General features: G+C 42.1%; 1 protein-coding gene across 3 annotated transcripts in view; it reads left to right on the top strand.

The window, feature by feature from the left end:
* Positions 1 to 27519, top strand: part of SCHIP1 (schwannomin interacting protein 1) — a 789639-nt gene that overhangs the window by 611845 nt on the left and 150275 nt on the right. The window lies entirely within an intron of this gene.

Here is a 27519-nt window from a genome sequence, read left to right as displayed (position 1 = left end):
CATTAGCTGTAATTTTAACGTCACAGAATGGGCTTCATTATAGGGGAAGGGTAGAACTGGAATGTCACCAATGATTAATAGAACTGTCAGCACATTGGCTTGGTCAACAAGAGACAATCAAATTTCATGATGAACACAAGATGTTCTCAGACACATAGTGCCTGATCCCTTATTGAATTTTATTTGTCTAGTTTTATTGCTTTTTATCTGCACCTTATTCTTCTTTTAATTTGTGGCTTTTTTAAAGTCTATTTTATAAGTGTTTCTTTTTATGTTTAGAATTGAGAGTCCTCAGTGGTTGATACCTTTTAATGGCTAACTGAAAAGATGGTAACACATTGCAAGCTTTCAAGACTACTCAGGTCTCTTCATCAGGCATAGACTAATACAAAATCTGAAGAGTCACATATTTATGCACAATACAGCACAGAAAAAATGCAATAGATGAGACAAGTGACGTCTTGAACCAAGTGCGCTATTTTGAACAATTTGACTCAAAAACATCAACAAACATCACAAGCCAAAAAAGAAAAGTAACTTAAAAATACAGAAGTAATAAATCGGGCATAGAGTACATCTTGATTTTTAGCTTTCATCAGTTCTTCTGCTGTATCAATGAACCTTCTCCAGCTACCAGCTCATAGATTTGTATTTCATATGGCACATTACATATGAACATTGTTAAGCAGTCTTACAGCTCTGGGATAACGGCTTTGATTCTGACCATGGGGCCATCTGCATGGAATTTATTCTTCCAGGCACTTTAGCTTTCTCCCAAAACACACTGTTACTTTAATTGGATTCCGACAAAACTGGTCCTGGAGCATCAGTTTGTGAGCGTGAGATAGCGAAATAATACGGAAATAATACAATGGAGACTCGCCTGCTCCCTTCCAGATACAAATTGCAGTATATATCTAAAATGCCATAAGCCACCAAATTAATAAACTATATGTACTGTATATACAGCACTGGCGAACTTACACTTTCCCAGATGCCCTGTTTTAATATATTATTGCCATATAAATAGTTTCTGATGGTTAAATAAAACTACATATTGGCCAAATGGATGCTGAAACAGATCCGAGTAGTATCTGGAAACTCAATTTATTTAAAGTACCACTCCATTATTTTTTTCTTTTTAATCCATTATGTAATTTCTTGCCCAATATATATAATTTGTAAAATATTGCCTCATTTAGTTTTTTCATTCTAAAAATTGGATTCTTCTTTTGAGCATAGATATGTGATCTCATGGTGACCTCCTGGTACATTCATTTATGTTTTCTTAGATGATGAAACTTCCCCACTATAGCCTATGTTAGTTTACGTCATCCCATAAGTCCCCTTACAGAGAGAATCAGCTATGGCCACTACACATTGTACAGAGCTATGATGTTCCAGCTCAGTTTAAGGTTAACTTTCTCCATCCGCCAGCTGGTTGGAGGTGTCAGGGGTCCATCCAAAGAATACTAGAATTCCATAGCCCTGGACAGTTCAAGGTGGCCAGAAACATTAGACAGATGTTTCCCAAATGCTCATTTGACCAAAACTATCTCTCCCTACTCCCTCTCAAACACATGCCCTCTCATTTGGCTGACTAGCTATCTCTCCGACCTCTCTCTTCTACACACATGGTTGTATTAGTCTAGCCTGATGAAGAGACCTGAGTAGTCTCGAAAGCTTGCAATGTGTTACCATCTTTTCAGTTAGCCTTTAAAAGGTATCAACCACTGAGGACTCTCAATTCTGAATATTCTTCACACGCATGGTTGAGCATTCATGTATTCTGTATAGAGAAAGATGAATGAGCTGCTGCCAGACATTCCAGGGTCTTGGTAGGATCAAAAAATGTCCAGTTTTTCCTCTTTAGGGCTCGCTCATACAAGCGTATAACACAGCAGAATGGTATCCAATAATTTTGTCAGATAGCCCTTGGCCCAATGTTATACTATGGGGCAGTGCCGATTCTGCATGAGAAAACAATCGCAGCATGCTGTGAGTGCATCCGAAAATTGGATCATTGCACCCATACAAGGCAATGGGTGCGTGTGAAACTGTGAAACATCGGATTGCACTCGGATGTCATTCGAGTGAAGCCCAACATCCACAAACTTAGACGATGGAGAAGATGGAGAAATTAAGTTCTCCGTCTTTTCAGTTCCTGTGATAGGACTCTCTCATGTGACAGAATCGGATTACACTAAGGTGACACTCAGATGAAACTCTGATAAAGTTTGATCCAAGTGACATTAGCATAACTGTTCCTATTCTCTCGCATGTGAGAATCGACAGCCATGTGACCCCAGCCTAGTTCTGCTGCTTCCCTGAGTATCCACATTTTTAAAAATTGCCCAAATGGTTCCAGAGATATGAGTTTTTTTTATCTAGTGCTCATTTTCTTGGTCTTTACCAAGATGGCGTTTCTAACAAGATTCTCCTGGGGGGTGTATTACCGTATATTTATCTCCTGAGCAATGTCCCTAAGTAATACACGTAAAAAATGCAAAAAAATGAAATGATCCATATCTCTAGATACGTATGGCAGATTTAAAAAAAAAATGAAACAAAATGCTCAGGGGAGTAGCAGGAATAAAAGTAGAACAAAAACTGGACACTTTTGACCTTACCATAGGTCCTCATTAAAGGGGTTGTCCGGGCTTTTCACATAATCTCTGCATATCTGGGCTGCAGAATGCTGACAATAAGTAATGTACCTTCTGTGGCTAGTCTGCACGGTTTCCAAGATATCATCTCTTGGTTCTAAGATAAACGTCCAGGGGGGTGTTCTGGCATTGAAATGAGAACTGGTCGTTTCCTCCTACTCTACTAAAAACATGCCCTCTATAGCAACAACCCCACCCTCCATAGCAACAGGCCCTCTCCGACCACATGAACAAGCCTATCCCTCCTCACACAGTAACAAATCCTCCCCCTCTAGCAGGCTCAGTGCAGAGAGCAGACCACCCAGCTGCTCCTCCCTCAGACACACGCTGAACAGTGATCTATGGAAAGTGAAACTAGTGAGGAGGAAACCACCAGTTCTCATTACAATGCCAGAACACACCCCCCCTGGATGTTTTTCTCACAAGCAAGACACTGATATCTTGGAAACCGTGCAGACTGGCCACAGAAGGTAAATTACTTATTGTCAACATTCTGCAGCCCAGATATGCACTGAGATTATGTGAAAAGCCCGGACAACCCCTTTAAATTCGAACCTTCAAATTTTTATCTCTCTCCCAAAATCATGTCAAGGGAGAATTGGGCAGCCCACTTGGACATTAGATGGTTTCATGGTCCACCTGATTTCAGCAGAATTTGCTGACTTTAATCTGGGGGCTTTTCATATATTTATCAATATCACAGGGAACTATAGCATATATTTTCTTATGCTTTCAATATTAATGAAGCTTAACTGGGTTTCTTATAGTCAGGAATAATTAAAATTGCAAAGTGATTGTATAAACAAGCCACCTATTAAAAATCCTACGTGTTCCCAAGAATAGAGGGTTTTTTAAAAATTTTATTATGCACTGCTTATTGCCTAAGTTACCGGCCACCTCTGCCGTCTATCAGAGGGGACTTGTTTCTTATGCAACGTCTACAAGGTTTACTCTGTAATGCTCCTGCATTCCTCTGATGCTGCTGAAGCAAAACTGTCTCTCCTTGCAGAGAGCACACAATTTGGTACTGCTGCGTGGCAATGCCGCTGGTATGAACCGTGAATTATTCAGGAGCGCATCACCCACTGGCAAGCAGGAAGCCGGGAAGCAGGGAAGAGGTGTGCTCCTGAAGATTAAACAAGAGAGCACCCTTTCCTGATAATCAGACATTAACAAAATAGTGATATAGTTATACTAGCTTGACCCATGCGAAATTTTTGCACATTGGTCGTCAGGGGCGCAGGCAATTTCAGAAAAAGCAAGCTGGTCAAATGTAAATGTATTTCATGAGCTGATGAACACAAACAGGTATTTATATATGTAGATTGGTAATACAGTAAATTGTTTTGATAAGTAGAGGCCAAAAAATGTTTTCTGGTTGAGGTGCCACACCTGCTGGTCATTGTGTCTTTCTGCAGGTTTATGAAAATGAATGTTTAAATTGTATTTAGTGATAAAATCATGAATGTGTGGTTTGTTTGGCTGTTTTCTTGCTGAAGTGAGCAAGTTTACCTTTCAAATGGGGTATCATGTGTGTGGGTGGGGCAAAGTAATCAGCGAAAAAGCAGTGCATGTTTACAAATGTGTTGGTAGTGTGGTTTGAGGTTCTGTGGTGCCACCTGCAGGTCATTTTTCCTTACTGCAGGTTTATGAAAATTAATCTTTAAACTGTATTTTGTGATCAAATCGTGGATGTGTGGTTTGTTTGGCTATTTTCTTGCTGAAGGGGGGAAGTTTACCTTTCAGATGGTATATCATTTGTGTGTGTGGGTGCAGTATGAACGGAGATACAAAGGAATCACCGAAAAACAGTGTTTAGAAATAATATAATAGATGAAGGTGCAAACATGGCAGTCACACCTCCATCCTGCTGTGGAACCACATGAGAAAAGAGCAGTAGTTTTAAATCAGGCTAAAGGGGGTTTTACACATAGCGATATCGCTAGCAATATCGCTATAATGTCACCGATTTTGTGACGTTATAGCGATATTGCTAGCGATATCGCTATGTGTGATACTTACCTCCGACCGCCTCCCCCGCTGTCCATCGCTGATCGCGCGAGATTGGCCGGCTCCATTTCTCGTCGGGTGCTTCCTGCTGGGCTTCCTGTGGCGCCGACGAGCGACGCATGGACGCGGGCGGGAGGACGTCAGGATCGCCGCGTCTGAAAGGTAAGTAACGACCGCTGTATCGCTGCTGCATCACTGTGAGATCTGCCTATGTGGTAGCTCACTAGCGATCATTTAGCGATGCACCAGCGATCCTGACCGGGTCGTATTGTGGTCGGGATCGCTGGTGCATCACTAAATGTAAAAGGGCCTTTAGGTAGCAAATAGGAGTAAGAAGACCTCATGAGACAAGTCATGTTTAGTCTTTTTAATTAATAGGCATTCTCAGATAATCTCATGTAATCTGATTATCAGGCAGAAGTGGAAAAAAAGGAAATCAGGACCGGAACAATTAAACCAGATCAATAATGTAGCCGGCTTTATCTGTGATAATAATCAGCTAATTTGACCTCTTCTCTGGTAAACATGATTAAGCTTAAGGAAAGCTGTTTTAATAAAGGAATAGTGGATGCAACCGCAGCAGCTATAAAGGAAGATCGACTATTACATTGAGTTTGTGATGCAGTTTGGCATAGAGGAAATCTATCCATGCTAACCCAAGATGTATGCAAAAATAAAATGTGAGAAAAACTATCCAGATTACCAGGCACTAATTCTCACCATATCTAAAGTAGACATAAAGGGTTGATTTTAGAGCAATAGACTGTATTCTTAGATTCTGAAAATTTAGACAGGTTTATTTTAAAGAGAAACTGTCAAGTCATTTTTGTGTAACCATACTAATAGTATCTTGAAATAGGACTTGGGCAGCCCTTTTATGTAACTTTTATTGCTGTTAGTTGTCCTGTTGTGTAGTTGTAAGCCCCAGAAAATTTAGTCGCATGCAGGCTAGCCAAGCATATGTAAATACAAAATTAATATGTCACGGGGTTACCGTGACAGTGTGGAGCCAGAAGTCCGCAGTGCCTGATTGCTCCTACTTCGGCACTAAAAAGAAGCATTTTTCCTTCATTTTATGGTGTTTATTACTTTTGGCAGAAAAGGTGTTAATTGACCATGTTGGATATCCCTGTGCTCACAGCTAAGCTCAGTTAGCCACTCCCTTCCCCTTTATAATCTGGGCTCTGATACAAATCCTTGTCAGAGCTAGCATTTGCTGCATGGCTAAAGGAGGGAGAGGTGTTCATTTGAAAAGGAGAGTTGAAGGAAGTTATCTGTGACTGTTGCTTGGTTTGTATGTGTGGTATATCCCTATCCTTCTCTATTTTGGTTTATTTCCCTTCCTCCACTCCCTGGAGCATTCCTCTGTTGTATGTGAGTGAATATTTTGTATGCCTGGAGTTTTCTGTTAACCCTTGTTTGTGTACCCTTATTTGTCGGGTTGGTGTACTGAGGTGCACAATAGCGCCTCTCTTCCCTGGGTGGAGGAAGAGAACAGATGGAGGACTAACTCCAGGAAGTTATCTGTGACTGTTGCTTGGTTTGTATGTGTGGTATATCCCTATCCTTCTCTATTTTGGTTTATTTCCCTTCCTCCACTCCCTGGAACATTCCTCTGTTGTATGTGAGTGAATATTTTGTATGCCTGGAGTTTTCTGTTAACCCTTGTTTGTGTACCCTTATTTGTCGGGTTGGTGTACTGAGGTGCACAATAGCGCCTCTCTTCCCTGGGTGGAGGAAGAGAACAGATGGAGGACTAACTCCAGGAGATAAGGCAAGAGTAGTGGCCCCGGCATCTTCACCTTCAGAAGTATCCCGGGGAGTAGGGCGAGCTGGGGCGCCCCCTAGTGTTAGGGCCAGGGAAGGAGCTCCTGGTCCCGGGTCACTCGACAGCTGTGTCATTACAGAATATTCACCCCCTCCCATAATCACACCCATCACTCTGCTCTGGTGTCACTGTGCAGTCAGATGGCCGTCTTACTCGCCCGAGGATTGAATCGCAATCCTCGGACTGGCCTTTGCCTCTCCTGATCTGAGCATGACAGATACATAGAAATACATGTTATCATGCACAGGTCAGGAGAGCAGACAGCCAGTCCGAGGATTACAAAGCGATCCTTGTGAGAGTAACACGGCCGTCTCACTGCAAGTGTAGTATTGTTCTTCTGATTCGCAATGTTGTTCTTCTGATTCGCAATATTGTTTATATCCTATGTGCAGGGCATTGCAGTAGCTTAGGTTTCCATGGTTATGACGACTCAGTTGCAGCCTTCCACAAGAGGGTTTTCCTATGGCTGATAATGATTTGCTTGTATTTAAATGCACTGTGTGGCCGCTGGTCTTTTTTTGCTTTACATCAGAAAAATTACAATTTTGGGCCAACAGTTTAATATCAGTTGTGATTACAACATTTGTAGGCATCGTAAACCTGCAAGGTACTGACAAACTTTATGACTTTAATTCCTGTTTAATAGTCTGTGCACTGTAATTAATGAGATCTCACTATGGCTATATAAGTATTATTGTACAGTATATTGTAATAATTAAGGGACAATGTGGATGTAATTATGGTGCAGAACTTCTGTTGTATCATGTCCAGTTCAATCAAGGAGCTTCAAGTTTTACCCTTTTCTTTTAACATTAAAGAATATGCCATATTTCAAGAATATGTACCGCAAGTCTGCGTAGGTCTATGACAGCCTAGACTGCATATAGTAGAAAACCTCTTGGACAATTACATATTATTTTGCCCCTGTATATTTTGATAGTCACAACTTTTTTATGATTATGGTGCTGTAGGCATGTGACACCTTTTTGCACAATAAGTTATGGTTTGGGGTACTATATGTGCTATAAGTTAAATGTCTAGTTTATATGCAAACTGCCTCTTCAGAAAGAGAGAGGACTTGCATATTACAAGACTCATTAAAGGGTTGATCTTGACTTGTAGAATCGCTACTACCAACAGGTGGCGCTATAGAGTTCAAGTCCTCTTTCTCTCTGAAGAGGCAATTTGCATATTAAATTTCCCAGAGGAGCATTGCAGCAAATAAGCTTCCTTACCTTGACAAGCCAGAGCTGGTATGTCACTCTCCACAAGGAGAAACCTTACCCCTTAGACCTTTGTCTAGTTTATATAATTTTTTATTTTAACAGTAATGCAATTAAAAGTTGTTCTGTCATTAATACCAAGAAATATTTATTTTGCTGGTTGTTAATGTTACACTCATGGCCAAAAGTGTTGTCACCCCTGAAATTGTAACAAAAATGACGTATTTCTCCCAGAAAATTATTGCAGTTATACCCATGCTTATTTACTTTGTGTGTATTTGAGCAACACAAAAAAACAGAGGTAAAAAAGGCAAACTGAATATAATGTCACGAAAAAAAATTCCAATTTGTGGGTAAAAAAAACTTTGTTTCAAGCATGTGATGCTGGTTCAAGGGTCACCGATGGGCGGATTTCCATCGCGATTACCAGAAGACCATGTTAAATGCCGCTGTCAGAGTTTGACAGCGGCATTTAATGGGTTAATAGCCACGGGTGGATCGCGATTCCACCCGCGGCTGTTCCGGGCACATGTCAGCTGTTCAAAACAGCTGACATATGCTGGGAAAGATGTGGGGTCACCGCCAGAGCCCACATCAAAGGGAGGGTAAATTCCACAAAGAAAAAAACAAAATCAACGTCCACTATTCAATTAAAATAAATATTTATTAAGAAAATTCAAGACACTAAATGCAGGGGTGGGAATAAAATACCAAAAAGAAGGGGAAACACAAGGGATCGATTGCACAGATATTTTGCACTTAGATATAATGTGGCTACATAGGATGTAATACAATTTAAAAAGAATTAATAAGCCACTAAAGGTAAAGAAAAAAATGAAAAAATTAATATACTGATATTATGTATATACATAAATATAAAGTGCAATTGTGAAAAATAGTTCATAAATAGGCTCAGGTGTACAAAAAGCAATTCATATATAAAGTGCAATGTGCAAAATTAATAATTCATAGACAAAGGGCTTGGGCACACAACCACATACGAGTGCAAATATAATTAATTCATAAGATGGTTAGTATAAACAGCGATATGGACTAGATAGACATGTGTCACAACAGATGACCTTTTAAATATGAGTGCTCAATGGCAGATTTTAAATGTAAATGTCCAATGACAAATAGTCATACACGCTAATATATGCGGCTGCGAGTGGAATATATTATTGGAGAAAGTATATATATGTATATATATATATATGTGCCAAAAAATAGCGCCCAGTCAATACCTTATGCCTGTGTGCGACAGATCCCCAGGATGCTCCCGACCCTTTTGCACGTTTCGGCGTATGCCTTCGTCAGAGGGTATATTTATGTATATACATAATATCAGTATATTAATTTTTTTCATTTTTTTCTTTACCTTTAGTGGCTTATTAATTCTTTTTAAATTGTATTACATCCTATGTAGCCACATTATATCTAAGTGCAAAATATCTGTGCAATCGATCCCTTGTGTTGCCCCATCTTTTTGGTATTTTTTTCCCACCCCTTGCATTTAGTGTCTTGAATTTTCTTAACACTAGGACTACTGGACTCGTGACCCCGCCTAGAACTACTGAAAGGAGTCATTTTGACTCCTTGCTTGTTTTCGTTTATTCTTAGAGTTTCATTTGTGGTTATTTATTAATAATTATATTTTTTGTAATGTATTATTATTGTGAGATCCAACAGTAATGCTTTTGATTGTTTTTTTCTGCTTTTCTTATTTTTCTACAGAAAATAACAATAATTATAATAGACGTTTTTCAAACATTTTTTTTTTATTCAAGTGCACACATATAAACAACAACTGAAGAACAAAAAGCAGAGAAAATGTAGGTGGAGGAGCATAAAAATGAAAATATGGCGCAGAATTCACCTTCTAAACATTTGGTGTTTCGCATTTTAGGCATTGCCTTTGATTTATGGCAGTACATTGCCCACACAAAGACTTACCACAAGTCTTACAATTGCCGACAGATCTATTTTTCTTGCACTTTTCTTTGATCTGGCAAAATTTTGTTTGAACCATCACTTCTGAGCATGTAGAAACTTGGGACGTGGAACCCTTTTCCCTATCTGTGACATAAGGACCACTCAACTCTCTCACAAGCGTTTGCAAAAATGCCTTGCGTGACTTTTTTGGTATAGGTACAGAGCGGAGTTTCATACCTGAAGCTCCGCTCCGAACCCCGGGCTGGAGCCGCTGTCTGGGACGGAGCCGTGCTCGCGCGTAAGCAAGCGCTGCTCTGTCCCTGACAGCGGCTCCAGCCCGGGGTTCGGAGAGGAGCTTCAGGCATGAGCGGGCAGGTACGGCCTGTATTGCGGCAAGAATATCCAGATGGCTATTCAGCCAGAATTCTGCTAGTGTGCACAGGCCCTAACTCAGTGTGTGGAAGAACAAATAAATACACATAACTACTTACCTTCTGGATTTGTTCCTTCTGAGTCTTCAGATTCACTTGATATGTTCTGAGGAATGAAATCTTCATCACTGTCAGAATCAAATACATGTTCCTGCAATTCGGATTCGGATTCATCCTCCGGTATGGATTGCAAAGTAGCCAGAATATCCTGAGGCTTTATCAAACGTCTTCTCTCCATATTCCTCACAAATTCCATAATTCTATATAGTTCCCTGCTGAAAAATAGAAATGAAATGAAAACTAAAAGAAATAATAACTGTTCTGCCACCTTCAAAAGTAGGTGGGCTGAATCAGTTGACAGACAGCTAAACTATTTCATAACAATTCATACCTGTATGAGTCTTCAGAGCTCCTATGTCTGCGTCTGTTCTCTTTGTCTCTTCAGCTGAACTGAAAGTAAAGTTACTATCCAGAATACTGTCTCCTGCTAGGACCTTAGAAAAACACCACCCTTCATTAGCATAAGATAAGAGCCTAGAGTAAACAAGCTATTTTGTTCAGCATTACACAGTAATACAAGCAGGTAAAACACAAGGAAAATGTGAAAAGTTGACATGTAAATTGAACTACATCTATATGAACATCAGGGTAAATAAGACAGAGTGAAAAAATTATGCACAAAACTTTATAGCAACATTTAGTGACAAAAGGACCTCAAAATATAGTAGGGAGTCAAAATGACTCCCTTCAGTAGTTCTTGGTAAATTTTGAAAAAAACGCGCAAATTTTTCACCAAAATTATTTATTCTCACAAAATCTTTTTTCACATCATATTTGAGGAAAAGTCACCGAGTTTCAAGCCGGAATTCTGAAAAATGTAGTCACAGAAGAGAAATAAAAATGAAAGGAGTCAAAATGACTCCATCAGTAGAGTTCTAGTGTTAATAAATATTTATTTTAATTGCACATTGGACGTTGATTTCGGTTTTTTCTTTGTGGAATATTTTGATATCCGATTTGTCCTCTTTTTTCCATATTTTCCATTTGTGCTCTGATAAGGTTTATCATGTTTTTTTACATCACTCATATATTTTCCTTAATATGCACTTTGACCTTGGAATTTTGTTGACTCAATGAGAGGGTGTCTCACATTGGCGTACTATTACGCCTGATGTCGGAAAGGGGTTAAAGGAAGCAATTGATTGCAGTTACTTATTCTAATGGGTGTGGGACTAAATATTAAGTTGAGGGTGCCAACTATTTTGTATTGCCCATTTTCTAAGTTTTGTGTAAAATTATGTCCAATTTGCTTTTTTTTTCTTTAGTTCCAATACACACAAAGGAGATAAACGTGTATTACAAAACATGCGTAATTATAATAATATTCTGGGAGAAATACTTCATTTTCTGGAACAAATTCAAGGGTGCCGATATTTTCAACCATGACTGTATAAAAATAATCAGATTCATTCTGTCAGGATCAAAAGAGTTGTGCTCGCTACAATAAAACACTTTTACCAAGTGCTAAGAACACTCCTGATCCCTACATTCTCTACTGCAGTAGAAATACATCAAATGGATCAAAATTTAACTTACCGTACCTGTGCAGGAATTTGGTGCTGGCTCTGGACCGGTGTATTCATTTTCTTGGCTTGAAAATCTGAGAATCTTAAATGTCTTGTCACATAAACACAACTCTACGTCTACACATCAATTAGAGCAAATGGACATCATAGAAGGGAGACCCCCCACAATTGGGTCCCTTATGTTTTCCACAGCAGAGTGCTGATCAGCAAGAGCCTGTGCACGTGCCACCTGCTTTTTCATTTTAATGGTCAGTTTAGAATGCTTCATTTTCCCTGCAGTATCTCAGACTCCCACTTAAATAACATTTGATAGCAAGACTAGCTTCAGTTTGAAAGCTTTCTTTATGAGACGATTTTGGATTCTTGGCCTTTAGTTTGTTAGTCCAGGAAATTCGGTAGTTATCACACTGCTTCTTTTTTGTCAGCTGTGGCTAAATCCAGGGGCACTGGTACAGGGGCACATAAATGGCACGTACTAGGAGAGAGCCCTGTTACTGATCTTGTATTGGTGCAGAGGATTTTATAACTTTGTCTTTAGATAAATCAATCCTTCTGTGTGAAGACCCTATCAACAAGTCCCCAGATCTCAGCTTTCTAGAATTTTGGGGGCATTACTTGGGGCAAATATAAAAGCTTTTGCTTTAATTTACTGCCCCAGTTCTAAATAATTAGTCTTTGACTGGAGTATATAAAAAAAAAATTCTAGGATTATTCATTAATACAGTTTCCTTCAATGCATTGAGTCGTTTTCCCACACATATTGGACTTGATGCTCACATTCACTGCAGTCTATATCAGGTACATTCAGGCTTGGACTGGTCCACGGGAGAACAGGTGAATTACCCAGTAGGCCTCTCAATACCCATTGGCACCTCAGATCAACACTGAGTACAGTATGTACATAAGGCAATCACGTAAAAAGTTCATCATCTCTATACATTTTGGATGTTCACTGTTACTTATGGTAAAAAAGTAATTACCATATGTGTGAAAGATACTAATGCTGATTCATAAGAATTTTATTGAGAACGCCTTCAGAAACAATTCTACTAATGTGCATCTAGGATCGTGCTGACATGGTGAATAGTGTTATATTCCCTCTTCCCTGTCAGCCCATATTAAAAGGACAGAGAAAGAAGTGACACTTATAACCTAAGGGATATGAGCTGCAAAAAAAGACACCTCTGGCAACTGAGTAATTTAACAAATAATATTATTTGGCACTGCAAGCATCCCACTTTCCCAATGTAACCGCATCACTTTATTGTGTATCGCACTAAGCACCTTACATTATGTAGACCACACTGTGAAAGCTGAAAACCTCTTTCCTTCTTCATCTGTTTAATAGTCACCTCGCTGTCCTCCTCTCCCTTTTTTATACCTCCTTGAATATTGTCTGAATTTTTACACCCTATTTACTAGTCTCATATATTTTAGTTTAGAGGCTTAATCTTGTACAACTACAATCTTGTAGTATTTTGTGATGGTCGTATAACTGAATAACCACAGTGATTAGTAAGAAGCCATGATGGAGAGATTGCATCATCTGGATAAGTGAGCTATTAAACTGTGTAATTATATATTATGTTGCTCTAAATATTTGTATCTTAAACATTAATGGGTCTTGGTAAAGAAAGTGAAGTGCTCGCAATATAAAACTGAAAGGTTAAGGCTGCGTTCACACGTCGCTTTTTTTTGCGTTTTCGCGGCAGTTTTAACCCCTTCACCCCCAAGGGTGGTTTGCACGTTCATGACCGGGCCAATTTTTACAATTCTGACCACTGTACCTTTATGAGGTCATAACTCTGGAACGCTTCTATGGATCCCGGTGATTCTGACATTGTTTCAGAAATTTCGCAATTTTCCAACTTTGAATTTTTATGCCCTTAAATCACAGAGATACGGCACACAAAAAACTTGATAACTAACATTTCCCACATGTTTACTTTACATCAGCACAATTTTGGAACCAAAATTTTTTTTTGTTAGGAAGTTATAAGGGTTAAAAGTTGACCAGCGATTTCTCATTTTTACAACACCATTTTATTTTTAGGACCACATCACATTTGAAGCCACTTTGAGGGGTCTATATGATAGAAAATACCCAAAAGTGACACCATTCTAAAACTGCACCCCTTAAGGTGCTCAAAACCACATTCAAGAAGTTTATTAACCCTTTAGGTGCGTCACAGGAATTTTTTTGAATATTTAAAAAAAAATGAACATCTAACTTTTTTTCACAAAAAAAATACTTCAGGTTCAATTTTTTTTATTTTACCAAGGGTAACAGGAGAAATTGGACTGCAAAAGTTATTGTGCAATTTGTCCTGAGTACGCTGATACCTGATTTGTGGGGGGGAACGACTGTTTCGGCGCATGGCAGAGCTCAGAATGGAAGGAGCGCCGTTTGACTTTTTCAATGCAAAATTGGCTGGAATTCAGATCGGACGCCATGTCACGTTTGGAGAGTCCCTGATGTACCTAAACAGTGGAAACCCCCTACAAGTGACCCCATTTTGGAAACTAGACCCCCCAAGGAACTTATCTAGATATGTGGTGAGAACTTTGAACCCACAAGGGCTTTACAGAAGTTTATAACGTACAGCGGTACAATTAAAAAATCATATTTTTTCCACAAAAATGATCTTTTCACCCCAATTTTTATTTTCCCAAGGGTAACAGCACCCTAAAAGTTATTGTGCAATTTGTCCTGAGTACGCTGATACCCAACATGTGGGGGTAAACCACTATTTGGGCGCATGGCAGAGCTCAGAAGGGAAGCAGCGCCATTTGATGTTTTTGGCTGGAATTGAGATCGGACACCATGTCGCGATTGGAAAACCCCTGATGTACCTAAACAGTGGAAACCCCCCACAAATGACACCATTTTGGAAACTAGACCCCCTAAGGAACTTATCTAGATGTGTGGTGAGAACTTTGAACCCCCAAGGGCTTCACAGAAGTTTATAACATAAAGCCGTACAATTAAAAAATCATATTTTTTCCACAAAAATGATCTTTTCACCCTCAATTCTTATTTTTCCAAGGGTAACAGCACCCTAAAAGTTATTGTGCAATTTGTCCTGAGTACGCTGATACCCCACATGTGGGGGTAAGCCACTATTTGGGCGCATGGCAGAGCTCAGAAGGGAAGCAGCGCCATGTGACGTTTTTGGCTGGAATTGAGATCGGACACCATGTCGCGATTGGAAAACCCCTGATGTACCTAAACAGTGGAAACCCCCCACAAATGACACCATTTTGTAAACTAGACCCCCCAAGGAACTTATCTAGATGTGTGGTGAGCACTTTGAACCCCCCAGTGCTTCACAGAAGTTTATAACGCCCGGGCGTGAATATAAAAAATTTGTATTTTTTCCACAAACATGATCTTTTAGTCACCATTTTTTTTATTTTCCAAAGGGTAACAGGAGAAATTGGACCCCAAAAGTTGTTGTCCAATTTGTCCTGAGTATGCTGATACCCCATATGTGGGAGAAAACTACTGTATGGGCACACGTCGGGGATCGGAAGGGAAGTAGTGACGTTTTGGAATGCAGACATTGATGGAATGGTCTGCGGGTGTCATGTTGCCTTTGGAGAGCCCCTAATGTACCTAAACAGTGGAAACCCCCACAAATGACCCCATTTTGAAAACTAGACCCCCTAAGGAACTTATCTAGATGTGAGGTGAGCACTTTGAACCCCCAAGGGCTTCACAGAAGTTTATAATGCCAGGGCATGAAAATAAAAAAATTGTATTTTTTCCACAAACATGATCAATTAGTCCCCAATTTTTTATTTTCCCAATGGTAACAGGAGAAATTGAACCCCAAAAGTTGTTGTCCAATTTGTCCTGAGTACGCTGACACCCCATATGTGGGAGAAAACTCCTGTATGGACACACGTCAGGGCTCGGAAGGGAAGTAGTGACGTTTTGGAATGCAGACTTTGATGGAATGGTCTGCGGGTGTCATGTTGCCTTTGGAGAGCCCCTAATGTACCTAAACAGTGGAAACACCCACAAATGACCCCATTTTGGAAACGAGAACCCCTAAGGAACTTATCTAGATGTGTGGTGAGCACTTTGAACCCCCAAGGGCTTCACAGAAGTTTATAATGCCCGGGCATGAAAATAAAAAAAATCGTATTTTTTCCACAAACATGATCAATTAGTCCCCAATTTTTTCATTTTCCCAGGGGTAACAGGAGAAATTGGACCGCAAAAGTTGTTGTCCAATTTGTCATGAGTATGCTGACACCCCATATGTGGGAGAAAACTACTGTATGGACACACGTCGGGGCTCGGAAGGGAAGCAGTGACGTTTTGGAATGCAGACTTTGATGGAATGGTCTGCGGGTGTCATGTTGCCTTTGGAGAGCCCCTAATGTACTTAAACAGTGGAAACACCCACAAATGACCCCATTTTGGAAACGAGAACCCCTAAGGAACTTATCTAGATGTGTGGTGAGCACTTTGAACCCCCAAGGGCTTCACAGAAGTTTATAATGCCCGGGCATGAAAATAAAAAAAATCGTATTTTTTCCACAAACATGATCAATTAGTCCCCAATTTTTTCATTTTCCCAGGGGTAACAGGAGAAATTGGACCGCAAAAGTTGTTGTCCAATTTGTCATGAGTATGCTGACACCCCATATGTGGGAGAAAACTACTGTATGGACACACGTCGGGGCTCGGAAGGGAAGCAGTGACGTTTTGGAATGCAGACTTTGATGGAATGGTCTGCGGGTGTCATGTGCGTTTGGAGAGCCCCTGATGTACCTAAACTATTGAAACTCCCCACAAGTGACCCCATTTTGGACACTAGACCCCCCCACGGAACTTATTTAGATGTGTGGTAAGCACTTTGAACCCCCAAGTGCTTCACAGAAGTTTATAATGCTCGGACGTGAAAATAAAAAAATCATTTTTTTCCACAAAAATGATATTTTTGCCCCCAATTTTTTATTTTCCTAAGGGTAACAGGAGAAATTGGACCCCAAAAATTGTTTTGCAATTTGTCCTGAGTAGGCTGATACCCTACATGTGGGGGTAAAACACTGTTTGGGCACATGGCAGAGCTTGGAAGGGAAGGAGCACCATATGACTTTTTCAACTCAGAATTGGCCGGAATTGAGATCAGACGCAATGTTGCATTTGGAGAGCCCCTGATGTGCCCAAACAGTGGAAACCCCCAATTCTAACTCCAACCCGAACCCCAACACACCCCTAACCCTAATCTCAGCCCTAACCCTAGCCCTAACCCAAGCCCTAACCCTAGCCCTAACCCTAACCCTAGCCCTAACCCTAACCCTAGCCCTAACCCTAATGGAAAAATGGAAATAAATACATTTTTTTAATTTTATTATTTTTCCCTAACTAAGGGGGTGATAACGGGGGGGTTTGATTTACTATTTATGGCGGTTTTTATTTTTAGCAGCTGTCGCACGCTAAAAGACGCTTTTTATTGTAAAAATAGTTTTTGCATCACCACATATTGAGAGCTATAATTTTTCCGTATTTTGACCCACCGAGTCATGTGAGGTCTTATTTTTTGCGGGATGAGTTGACGTTTTTATTGGTACCATGTTTGATCGTGGTGTGCAAGGGGTTAACGTGTCGGGGCGGTCCTTGACCGCCCCTGACACATTGTGCCGGGTGTCAGCTGTGATAATCAGCTGACACCCGGCCGCGATCAGCGGCGCTCACCACGTGGGCGCCGCTGATCGCGCTAGACGTACTATCCCGTCCATGGGCATAGGGGCCCGGGTCCCATGGACGGGATAGTACGTCGGATGTCAGGAAGGGGTTAAACGCGCGATTTTAACGCGAAAAATAAGCATCCCATGCAATCCTATGGGATTCCGCAATGCTGTGCTAATGCTTCGTTTTTATCCGCAGCGGAATCGCTTTGCGGTAGAAAACGCAGCATGCTCATTAATTTAGCGGAATCGCGGCGAATCCACCCACATAGGTATGCATTGTTCTGCTTACTTTCCGCATGTGGCTGTGCCCACTATGCGAAAAGTAAGCAGTACATTTGCAGATGGTACCCACGGTCCGGAGGAGAGGAGACTGTCCTCCGGGCTGTGGGTACCATATCCCTGTAAAAAATAGAATTAAAATAAAAAATATTGTTATTCTCACCTTCCAGCGTCCAGCGCAGCCTTCCCGCCTCTCTCCACGCTCCCTGCATCTTCCGGTCCCAGTAATGCTTTGCGAGAATGACCGCGATGACGGATTACTGGGACCGGAAGATGCCGGGAGCGTGGAGAGAGGCTGGAAGGCTGCGCGGGACGCCGGAAGGTGAGAATAACAATATTTTTTATTTTTTTTATTATTTTTTACATCCTATCTTTTACTACTGATGCTGCATAGGCGACATCAGTAGTAAAAAGTTGGTCACACTTGTCAAACACTGTATTTGACGAGTGTGACCAACCTGTCAATCAGTTCTCCAAGCGATGCTCCAGATCGCTTGGAAAACGCTTGCATTCTGCAAGCTAATTACGCTTGCAAATCGCTGGTTTTTCCGCGGGAAAATTGCGGGAATTTAAAATGCAATTTTCCCGCGGAATGGAATTCCGGAATTCTCACGGTAACTTCCGCAGGAATTTCGCTACGTGTGAACTTAGCCTAAAAGGAAAGCTACAGAGGATTAATAAATTACTTCCTAAATATGTATTCAAAATATCCAGCTGAGTAAAGTGATCACTCATTAATCATGCAGTTAGAATAGTAATATTCTTAAAAGTTTACATCAAAATGAGCGTCCCATAAAGGTGCAGTTATTGCAGACAAATGCAAAAAGGAAGGGTGCTTACGTCCCCTACACACCCCTGCTGGACCTGTACCCAACCTCATGATAAACAATTGTCTCTGGAAAAGGATTTAAAGATTTACAGGTATTAATAATGAAATGTCATTTGTAGAACGAGAGAGAAAAGTCTGCTATTTCAAGCTCAAAATGATCCTTCAAGCTTAAATTAAAAAATTGGTACGATTTTGACAGCCAAGAATCGCACAAATGTTCCCTAAACAGTGATCCGTATGTAATCCGTTTACAATGTGAGGATGCGATTTCCTCTATAAATAGCTAGATAGATAAAAAGTCGGCAAATTATCTGCCGCGTACAGTATAGAATAGGTTATAATAGAATAGAATAGATATATACACGTAGAATAGGTGTGTGTGTGTATATATATATATATATATATATATATATATGTTAGTGTGAACAACGACAAAGCAAAGTCCAGCAATAACGTGAGCAATCCAGGATGCTGTTAAAAATTTTTTTCTTTTTATTCATAAATCCATTAAAATGCAATGGTCCAAGCAGTTCAAAACAGCAATAACGCAGGAAAGTCGTGCAGATAGGACTACGCGTTTCAGCGGTAGAACCCGCCTTCTTCACAGTCCAGAATCTGAATAAAAAGAAAAAAAATTTTAACAGCATCCTGGATTGCTCACGTTATTGCTGGACTTTGCTTTGTCGTTGTTCACATTTGTATGGATGGACTCCTACATCCAGATCCGGGCACAAAGGAGTTAACCAGGTCAGCTGAGGTTCCAGGTGGTTCACAGGAGTGAGCTGGTCTACATTGTTGGATATATATGTTAGTATATATATATAAATACATATATATAATATCGTTATATTTCATAAAGAGATAGATAGCAGAATAGCCGATAATTCATTTGTCGGTTTCTGTAAAATCATCATTGCAGAACCCGACAGGATAGGAGACATGGTCTACATACAGTAAACCCATGCAGAACAGTTAGATTTATATATGTCAGTGTCTAATACTGTTAGTAGTATGTGTGCGTAAAATTTGGAACCTGTATGTATTTACTAAAATAATGTATTCATGGAAAAAACTGGCGTGTGCTCCCGTACAATTTTCTGCACCAGAGAGGGAAAGCCAATGATTAAGGGCAGATATTAATAGCCTAGAAAGGGAACATGGTTATTGCCCCTCGGCTAAAAAAAATCTTCCCCCAGCCACCCCAGAAAAGGCGCATCTGTAATATGCGCCAATTCCGGCACTTAGCCTCTCTCATCCCACTACCCTGTAAAGATGGCATATGGGGTAATAAGGGGTTAATGTCACCTTTGTATTGAAAGGTGAAATTAATAGCCTGGCTTAGTAATGGAGAGGTGTCAATAAGACACCTATTCATTACTAATCCTAAAGGGTTAAACAAACACACACACATGCAGAATAAAGTATCTATTCTATTATTTCTAAACACTGCTTTTCGGTGATTACTTTGTATCTCTGTTCATACTGCACCCACACACACACAAATGATACACCATTTGAAAGGTAAACTTGCCCCCTTCAGCAAGAAAATAGCCAAACAAACCACATATCCATGATTTGATCACAAAATACAGTTTAAACATTAATTTTCATAACCTGAGGTAAGGAATAATGACCTGCAGGTAGCACCACACTACCCCAAAGCACACTACCACAAAGCTGCTTACAGACATCACAAACAAATCCAAACATTTGCCTTGGGGGCTTTCCAGCTTGCCGAACTGCTTGCCCAGCCTATTTCAGCCAAATTGGAGGATTGCACACTTCACTGCAGGTGAGACACATATGAAAACACATTTGTAAACATGCACTGCCTATTGAATTGCACACTTGCTCCGTTCATACTCCACCCACACAAACAAATGATATACCATTTGAAAGGTCAAATTGCCTGCAGGTGGCAGCACACTAGAAATAAGCTGCTTACAGACATCACAAACAAATCCAAGCATTTGCCTTGGGGTCTTTCCAGCTTGCTCAAGTGCTTGCCCAGCCTATTTCAGGCACATTGCAGGATTGCACACTTCACTGCAGGTGAGTCACATATGCACATTTGTAAACATGCACTGCTTTTTCTGTGTTTACGTCACCTCATACACACAAATGGTGAGTCACATATGCAAACATTTGTAAACATGCACTGCTTTTTCGCTGATTACTTCACCCCACGCACACAAATGATACACCATTTGAAAGGTAAACTTGGCCCCTTCAGCAAGAAAAGAACCAAACAAACCACACAATCATGATTTTATCACTAAATAACGTTTAAACATTAATTTTCATAAAACTGCAGAAAGAAACAATGACCTGCAGATGGCACCTCAACCGGAAGACATTTTTTGGCCTCTACTTATCAAACCAATTTATTGTATTACCAATCTCTTATATAGAAATTTGTATGTGTTCATCATCTCATGAAATACATTTACATTTGACCAGCTTGCTTTTTCTGAAATTGCCTGCGCCTCCGAAGACCAATGTGCGAAAATTTCGCATGGGCCAAGCCAGTTTTAATGAAATGAAAGAACACAGTTTTCCCATCTTTATTCTTCTGCTAATCCAAACTATGCCCTCGAGCGCCTGTAAAAAAAAATGAAAAATAAAAAAAACAACAATATACCATACCTGTCCGGCATTTTGTGTCCCATGGCATAATCCGTATCTGGGGGTTAAATAGTTTACAACCAGGAGCAGAGCTAATGCTACCTCCCCGGCTGTAAACCACTGAAGTATGAATGAAAAGCTGCCGGCGGCAGCATCAGTGACGTCAGCGCAGCCTCCCAGCTTGACGTCACTGATGCTGCGCAGCCTCCCAGTCTGACCTGCGTTGAACTCGGCAGCGTGGGAAAATGAACTGTCATTTACCCAAGTTCAAGAGTTTACCTCGGGTCAGGCTGGGAGGCTGCGCTGACGTCACTGATGCTGCCGCCGGCAACTTCTCATTCATTCTTCAGTGGTTTACAGCCGCATTGGCATTTTAGCATTTGCACTGCTCTCGGTTGTAAACTATTTAACCCCCAGATATGGATTATGCCATGGGACACAAAATGCCGGACAGGTCTGGTATATTGTTGTTTTTTTATTTTTTATTTATTACAGGAAATTGAGGGCATCGTTTGGATTAGCAGAAGATGGGAAAACTGTGTGTTCTTTCATTTCATTAAAATGCTTTATTCTGCATGTGTGTATGTTTATTTAACCCTTTACAAACTTTAGGATTAGTAATGGATAGGTGTCTCATTGACACCTCTCCATTACTAAGCCAGGCATAATGTCACCTTACAATACAAAGGTGACATTAACCCCTTATTACCTCATATGCCACTGCTACAGGGCAGTGGGAAGAGAGAGGCTAATTGCCGGAATTGGTTCATATTACAGATGCGCCTTTTCTGAGGTGGCCATGGTCCCTTTCTAAGCTATACACCTATACTATGTGCATATTTCTATTCTATCTATTCTGTTGTAAGCTGTCAGTGTGATTTTACTGTACACTGCACTGAATTGCTGACTTTTCAAAGGACACCGGTGCGTATTTCTCGCAAGTCACACTGATGGTCCGTGTGTTATCAGTTTTTTTCTCGCACCCATAGATTTGCATTGGCGAGTCTCAGCTGATATTCAGTGCAAATTGCACCATGTTGCAATTTCACTTGCATGTATAATAGGGTCGAGAAAAAATACGGTGATAGGAGCTGCTCCATAGATTAACATTGGTCCGAGTGCTATGTGTATTTTTCTCGCATAGCACTCGTCCGTATTCCTCTCTAGTGTGACTCCAGCCTAACAACTGGATTTGTGACTCATTACATGGACACAAATCACACCCCAAAAGACTGACTCCAACTCCAACGGGCCCATTTAGATAAACCAACCACAGCAGTTAAGCAATCAGCGCCTCTTAATGAGCATTTTTGACAGACTGACCAGAATGCTAAGCATACAGAACTACCGTTATTACGGTATGATAGCATATCATCGTTATTGGCAGCATACCTGGTCGCTGTGCATGGAAGATTACCCAACGAATGAGAGTTTTGCTATTTCTAAGGGTGATTGCTGCAATGCTTACACAAACCAATTGGCTAATTGTTTTTCCTGATTATCAGTTCATCTAAATGGGTGTTAACTCATCACATTTATTACCTGTCATTTGTGATAAAAAAAACTAATTTTTAGAACTTAAATGTCTGCAACGAATCTGCCACTTGTGAATATACCCTTATTCTTAAGTACCACATTATATGACTGTCCTTATACACCTCTTCAGTGAGAAGGGTTAACGTCACATACCTGTAAAGCAGGTAAATGGATGCAGTAACGCCAAGGCGCAGAGCAAGGGTTAACAGGATTTTGGTTTAATTAACAATAATGAACTCCTTGCAGGGAGATAACAGGAATGGGGAAAACAAGTTAAACAGTATCATTGTGATTTAACGCAACAGTCTATCTATCAACTTATAGTGGCTCCGCTGTATTTTAATCACCTGTAGTCCGATAGATGATAAATGCCGGCTGCATCTTCAGGCTTTCCTGCCCAACACACGGTCACGCTACTGATGGCAGCGGGCGGTCTCCGGCTTTGTCCGCTGAGCCCCTAGTCCATTGAACTGCAGAGCCGGATGGGGAAGCTCCGTGAAAGTCTCTACTCGGCAAGTGCTCCCCTGCGCACCCGCCAACAACTGGATGCACGCACCATGATGTCTCACTCGGCGCCTGTCCCTCGGTACACACGCCGGTACCTGACTACCTGCACTGCACTGCTTCACTCGGTACCCAATTGTACCCGGGAGTCCTCATTGACTCCATCCTGGGTCTCTGCCTTGGGCTTCAACTCGCTCCGCAGTGTGCAGTTGGTCCCTGCTCTCTCGCTCCTTCGGTGGGAACTTTCTGCCTTTTCCCACGCTTGACAGTCCCTCTTACCTGGGATTGCCACTCCCCCTCTCTGCAGGTCATGGGTTTTCTCTGTCCTCTCTTTCCTTCCCCCCTGCAATAAGAGACGTGGCCCCAGCAGTTCCAGACCCGTTGCTCTGTCAGCACCCACAGCCCAGTCTTCCTCCTTACATGCCCGTTCTCCTTTAATTTACCATTCCACGGGCGAGAGTTCTTTCACCAAGCATTCATGATTATTAACTTCTGAGATGATTCGTTATCAAATGAATTGATGTTGCTCATAATGGGTGGGAGGCACTCCAGCCGTTGTTGGCTCTGATCGCCATAATCCGGGTTGACCAATGGGAGGAGGGGAGCTACTTTGGCCCAGTGGATGGCGGTGTTCACGTATAGTTACTCAGTCTCTCCCATCCATCTCGCCACGCTCCCTTCTTCTTTGAACTGGCCAGTCCTCGGGCAAGAACAGTCTTTGTGCCCCTTAATGTCCTTTGGAAGTGGGCCAGATGCCAACAGCTTTCTCACCTCTCTTCTGCCTCTCTTGCACTATGTTTTGCCAAAGAAAATCGTTCTGCGCATATCGCATGGGCGGGACACCAGCGTGGACACTTCGAGTACTTTGAGGCAGATCTTGAATTTTCTCGTCAGGAGTACTCAGACTTCAGGTACCTCATGCAGAATATTGACATCTGTCTCTCCTCCATGGCATTCAATGTCCTCCTCCACTAAGTCATCTAACTGCGCACTAGGGGTGAGCCCTACCTCTGCCTCTTCACTGGGGTTGCCGTCATCTTCAGCTTCCTTTGCGCACACTGGCTCCACCCAATTCACTTCCATGCTCCTGACCTGAGTAATGCAGACATCTCACTGCAGGCAAATGACACCTTCTCCCTCACTTCTCGGTGTCTGGCGCCATGGCTCTTTCTTGCTCTGGGTGAGGCTCCTCTCTGCTCAACATTCCATTTCTTCCAGGTCTCCGTCCATCCTCTATGGTCACTCTGCAATAGGTGGACCTTTCCTCTCCACTCTGTTTCTTGGGGCGGGCATTACTGTCCAAGGACCATCTCCTCCAAGTGCAGCATTCTCTCCAGTGGGCATGATCTTTGGAGGAGAAGGCAAATGTCTGTCATTGGCTGCCTCGTGTAGGGCAACTCCTTGACATATGTCCCACTTTTCCACAAGTCCAACACTCATTTCTGAGCCTGTCGGGTGGGTGCTTTGGTCTGTATCACTGTCCTCCGGGAGAGGCATACCCCCTCTGTAATCGTTCGTCATCCCAGGAAATAGGATAAGATTGTGGGGTTGCTACTTGAGTTTTTCTTACGCTCCATATCTCCCCTCTAATTTCTCTTATCTCTTGCCGTAAGTTACCCCCAGGGTATGGGATTGGATTCCAAGGTAGCCGCAAGGGCTTATTTTACACTCCATATTTCTGCCCTAATTTCTCGCATTTCCTGTCGTAATTCGTGGGCCCAGTCTGGTTCAGCATGGAGCGTCCACATAGCACAGCCTAGAGCATAGTGTCCTATGTTTCCACACCTGTAGCAAGTTGTGTCCCATTCTGCAACAAATGATCGCATTCCCTGATGAGGTCCGACAGACATGCAAGATCCTGCATCACTTCCATCTCTTGTTCAGGAGGCTCTTCTTGGCGGTTCTTGGACTGGAGCGGGGTCTCTTATAAAACTGGACCATTCACTCCGCATTTCCTGTATTTATTTCCAGATCTCTCGGGCCCACTCCGTCTCGGCTGCAGGTGGGTTGGTTACCTCTTTGCTCCGGACCATCCCTGCTAGGGCCGAAACCCCCTGCTCCTGCTCTCTCATGCGCGCTTCTGCCCCTATTTCTAGGAATATCATACTCAGTTTAGTGCGCAGGCGCTCTGGCAAAGTTTGAGGCCCGCCACAAACTGATCCCTCAGTATCAAACCAGGGGGTCCCTCCTATAGCCCCTACATCATCCTGTTTAGCGATATGCATGTTCACCTCCTGCAGTGCATTAATGTATTGAGTCAAAGACTCCCCCTCCATCTGGACACGATGAAACAGTCGCATCCGTAATTCCCCAACGTTGTTGGAATCCCCATGCCTCTTTTCCAGGATCTACATCACCTTGTCCAGAGTATCCCGTTCATGGGGGTGCGAAACATCAGAGAACACTGAGCTTCACCATCCAGGGCCATCACAGCAATCTCCGCTTGCATAGCAGAGGTCATAGGGTGCATCCTCAACATGCTTTTAACCCGCTCGGTCCAGTCCCACAGCATTATATTACTCCCCGTAAATTTTGGGAGATTGCTGAGCATGGCCCCCAGTGACACGCTGGAACTCGGGGTACTCATCATGGATTGGTCTGCTGTCTCTGCTTTCAAGGACTGCATCCTGCCGACTACACCAAAATGTAAAGCAGGTAAACGGATGCAGTAACGCAAAGGTGTAGAGCAAGGGTTAAAAGGAGTGCGGTTTAATTAACAATAAGGGGAAAACAAGTTAAACAGTACAAATGTAGTTCAACGCAAGAGTCTTTCTATCAACTATAACTTATCGTAACTCCTCTGTCTTTTAGTCGCCTGTAGTCCAATAGATGATGAATGCCGGTGGAGGCCAACACTGCGTCTTCAGGCTTTCCCGCCCAGAACACTGTCACGCTTCTGGTGGCAGCCGGCGGTCATCGGTTTTGCCCGCTGAGCCTCCAGTACATTGAACTGCAGAGCCGGATTGGGAAGCTCTGCACAAGTCTCTACAGCGAATGCTCCCCTGCGCACCCGCCGACAACTGGATGCCTGCACCACGATGTCTCACTTGACGCTCGTCCCTAGGTACACCTGCTGGTACCGGACTACATGCACCGCACTGCTTCACTCAGTGCCCGTCTCCCTATATGCCCAAAGGTACCCGGGAGTCCTCACTGAACCTGTCCCGGGTCTCTGCTCTGCACTTCAACTTGCTTTGCAGCGAGCAGACGGTCCCAGCTCTCTCTTCTCCCAGGCAGGAACTTTCTGCCTTTTCCCATGCTAGACTCTCCCTCTTTCCCTGGCTTACCACTCCCCCTCTCTGCAGGTCATGGGTCCTCTCCGTCCTCAATTTCCTCCCCCCTGCAACAAGAGGCATGGCCCAGCAGTTCTGGACCCGCTGCTCTGTCAGCACCCACAGCCCGGTCTTCCTCCTTACATACCATCAATGTAATTTCGATTTAGGCCTATCAGGCTTCTTTACCCTTACCAGAGATAGTCATGTTGCCAAGTGATGTGTTCAGCAATACAGCTATAAGTAATGGGTCTAGAATTGGGGTGAATTAATTTACATGACCCGGTCCATCAGCCATGCCAGTAATCTATGGCTTCTGGACAGGAGTCATCAGAACCACCTTCTACCTCCTGGCATCTGCGTCTCTTCTCTTGATTGGTAGCCTGAGGTGACATCCATAGTGACAATATGATGCACGTGTGACATCGTGCCAGGCCGGCTAACCAAAATAAATTTAAAAAAACTGACCGTCACATCCAAGCATAAATTAAGTGTGAACAGGTGCTTAACCTAGAGTCACCAACTCATATACACTCAAAAAAAAGGAAGCACTCTGTAGTGCGATAGCATGCAAACATGAAGTATGAAAAATGAATTGCATTACTGCATTAGAAATATGAAAAACTGAGAAAGCTTAGCGCAATTTATGTGTACCTGGAAGTCACGTTAAGGCGTGAGGATTGGCATTAGGTTAGGGTCCTGGAACACCTTACCGTGGCTTCCTGGTACACATAAATTGGCCATTTTATGCGCTAAGCTTTCTCAATTTTTCATTGCGTTGGCATGCGTTAGTAATAGAGGTCTATGCACAGCGAACGCTTCTGTTTGCTGTGCGTTAGACCTAACATACCCGAAAACACGGTAGACCGCGTTCGAGGGTGCGTCACAAAGTAATGCACCATCGCTAACACATGCCGATTTTGATATGCGTTAGGATGCGTTACGATAATGAATGGCAATGGGTGTGTTAACGGATCCGTTACATTGCGTTAGTGCCGCTAACGGATCTGTTAAACGGAGGGCACCTAATGCGATGTGAACCCAGCCTAAAGGAATCGTCTGAGGCTGCAGTCATAGGGTGACTGCAGACCT

Source organism: Dendrobates tinctorius, unplaced genomic scaffold (assembly GCF_039654945.1).
Source record: "Dendrobates tinctorius isolate UK_male_01 unplaced genomic scaffold, ASM3965494v1 ptg000060l, whole genome shotgun sequence".
Taxonomy (NCBI): Eukaryota; Metazoa; Chordata; class Amphibia; order Anura; family Dendrobatidae; genus Dendrobates; species Dendrobates tinctorius.
Note: the sequence above shows the minus strand (reverse complement) of the source record. Positions and strands in the feature narration are given on the sequence as shown.